Here is a 3389-nt window from a genome sequence, read left to right as displayed (position 1 = left end):
GTTGGAGATTTATCTCCGCTCGCTTTGCAGATATATTTATATCTGCTTTATTCAATTCCGAATTCGAAGCGAATCCCGAATGATGTTTATATCCAAGTTACTGGGTTATAAAATAACAAAGCGGTAGCATAAGGCGCAGTAAACACTGCTAGACAATGAAATGTCGAAGCAAGTTGTTCTTGCAATGAATTCTATCAATAAGTTATGTTAGATAACCTTGTCACCATTATTCGTTGAAAAAAACTGAATTTGTTTGAGAAAAGAATACTCCTATTCGTAAGAGTAGAAGAGGCAGCACCATTGCCTATATTCTGTCACAAAGATTTTGTGTCCAGTAAAGCACAACACAAGACATTTTCTTCCTCCTGTGATGTTTCTTTCTCACAAGAGTCAAAAACTTATTTTACAACAAGGAAATGGTATTGAATTTTTGCGACGATAAAGTATTTTATAGTTATGTGTACTATTTATTCTCCCCATGTCCGGATCCTACTATTTAGTTATTTGAATGTTGTTGGCGTGTGCCAACACATATGACTGTGTTGATATAATACGATATATAGAGCGAGATTAGATTCTCAGCCCGGTCCAGCCTCAATCCAGCATATATTAAAGCCAAAGAAACCAAAACTTATACGTTATTAAGTTTACTTACCTTTGTGACGGATGGAAGGGCGATAAACGAAGCAAGGCAACAGTACCCAAAACTTCGCACAATGGACCGTGGCTCGTGCCCGACTTTGACTAAGTTAACTTAGAAACTTACCACGTGTATTAAGTTTTAGAGTAAAGCAGACCAAATCCAAGCAGGTTGAATGAAATATGAACGTATATGAAGTTCTTTATTATTTCTACTTCTTAACAGTTTTTTTCCTTCTTTTTTATGCAATACATATGATTGTAGTTCATATTATGGAATTTATGTAAAAAACGAGCTTACCTAATTGTAAGTGGTTATGTAGGCATTCCTTGGGTGGGGTTAAGGGTCCTTTTAAAATCACTGATCGTACATTATATATAAATAAAACTGTTATATGTTTTTGTTTTCAAATCTTTAACACGTTAACCACAAGCGATAAACGAGTAGGTATAAAACAATCCATCAGATTCAAATTCGTAGCATCGGCGTAGCAAATAAACGTAGCACTCAGTTCTACAATGCCTACAGCTATTTTATGAAATAGTAAAACCTATATAAATATTTTTCGTTACCCAATTTTCATTGGAACTGTATTTTTTTAGGTCTGTACTCTGTACATTAAGTAGTTTATTTTTAATTCAAATACTGCTAATACTTAAATTATAATACTTCTGACCTACTTCTGAGATATTTAAAATTACGATTAAACTTGAATTATTAATTGATATTTGAAGGTTCTAAGGATCCAAAGCTGAGTAAATTCTATGAATAGCTAACCCAAATTGCGGGCCAACCGCCCAATAACTAGAAATACAACTTTTTCAATTAAAGTCTGTTCCTACATTTGAGTGTGTGGTCAGAAGCATTCAAAACTTTCGGTTTCAATTATCGCAACCGTAATCCCGCATCTTAACCCTTGTAAAAACAAGGTCACGTTATTCGCCAATATCCGCACATGGCTCTGCCCACATGTGTTTTTAGGGTTTCGTACCCAAGGAGTAAATAACCACCTCCTTTTTGAAGTCGGTTAAAAACGGAACCCTATTTCTAAGACTCCGATGTCTATCCGTCTGACACACTATCTCTAGAACTCTAATAGACATACACTTGAATTTTACAGAGAATGTATAATGTATGGCCACTATAACAACAAATTTTAAAATTAAAAAAGCTGAAAATAAAAAGGGGTCCATATAACAAACTGGTATTTTTCGAACTATTGTTGAACCGTTATAGGTAGACAGTTCAAATTTTCACATTTTATACGTACTTGAATTGCTGCTACAATAACAAATACTACAAATTAAAAAAAATGTAAATTTTGTTAGTACGGAACGGTCCGGGTGTCGGTTCGACTAGCACTTGGCCAATTTTTAATATTTTTTTTAAGTTTTGTGCCGAACGCCACTATATTTTCAAGGTATAAATTAGTATTCTAAATTACTCCTTGTCAAGTCCTGTCCCTACACCAATCAAATTATTTTAAATTTATTCCTCATAGACAGAATAGGCAATCAATAAAAATAGGCACTTAAAATAAATATGTTCAGAAACACCACTAACTGTTAAATCATCTGTAGATAAGTTAATTAAATTTATTTGTAAATACGCAGTATTCCAATCACCACTACTATTTAATTACTTATTAGCGCAAACATATTAAACCTTCAGAAGGATATGCTAGGGGAGACATACTTTTTCGAGGCATTGCAGCTTAGTCCTCAAGGGTAACGGCGCATCTGATTACAAATGTCCATAGGCGGCCGTAGCTACTTACCATCAGGTGGACACGTTGTCCACCTGATGGTAAATGGCTCGTCTGCTACTCTAATGTTACAAAATAGTTTATCTCTCAAGCAGCAAATGCACAAGCATTACCTATTTCCCATCTATTAATACACCTCTCCAACAAATCAAACTTACATAGTAACCGGCCAACCTCATCTTATTGATACTCAATCCAAATGGGATCATAGTCGTTCGGATATTGTGCAACTTTTCCAATCACGATAAGATTCGATCGCCTTACACTTGGAGGCAGTTCAGGTGATTGTTTTAGCCGTACGGCAAAAAGTTATCCGTTACGACAATGAGTTCGGTTCAGAAATATTTCTATGATTCTTCTGATAATATTTATAAGACTACTTTATTTGAAAATTTTGATGTGACATCATGTTATCCAAAGAGTGGCCATTTTAAAAACCCATTGCGAAGAGTTTTTTTTAAAATATTCCTATAATTTTTGTGACAGTATTTTTGTATTACATTCTTATTATATTACATGTGGGAGAATGCTTCATTTCATATATAAATATTCCGTTTTTAAAATCACATGATATTAATTTCGAACTACCGCTCCGTATTAACAATCGGCTACCTGTATCATGGTATAAAAAAGGGGCGCGCAACTGTCAACAGATCAGAAGTTGTCCAATAGTGGGCACGGCACGGTGGTGCTCTGAACTGTTTGGTATTTTGCTTGGGTGTTATTGTTACTGTGGTGACATTAACGCTTATTCATTTAATTATTTTAACTATAATTTTTATAAATATTGGTTAAATTAGTTGAATCGAAATACCATTGTAGATCTACCTACCGGCGCGCCCACATACATACTAGTTTTTGCCAGCGGCTTCGCCCGCGTTTAAAAGAAAATATTTGACATACTAACATACATAAAACCTAAAAATTCGTACCTTTATTGTAATGACAGTGGTGCCATCTGGCGAAAATTGGTCGTACCAACTC

This window comes from Epargyreus clarus, unplaced genomic scaffold, assembly GCF_041222505.1.
Source record: "Epargyreus clarus isolate Ecla_fem2 unplaced genomic scaffold, WU_Ecla_fem_2.2 ptg000003l, whole genome shotgun sequence".
In the NCBI taxonomy this organism is placed as follows: domain Eukaryota; kingdom Metazoa; phylum Arthropoda; class Insecta; order Lepidoptera; family Hesperiidae; genus Epargyreus; species Epargyreus clarus.
Note: the sequence above shows the minus strand (reverse complement) of the source record.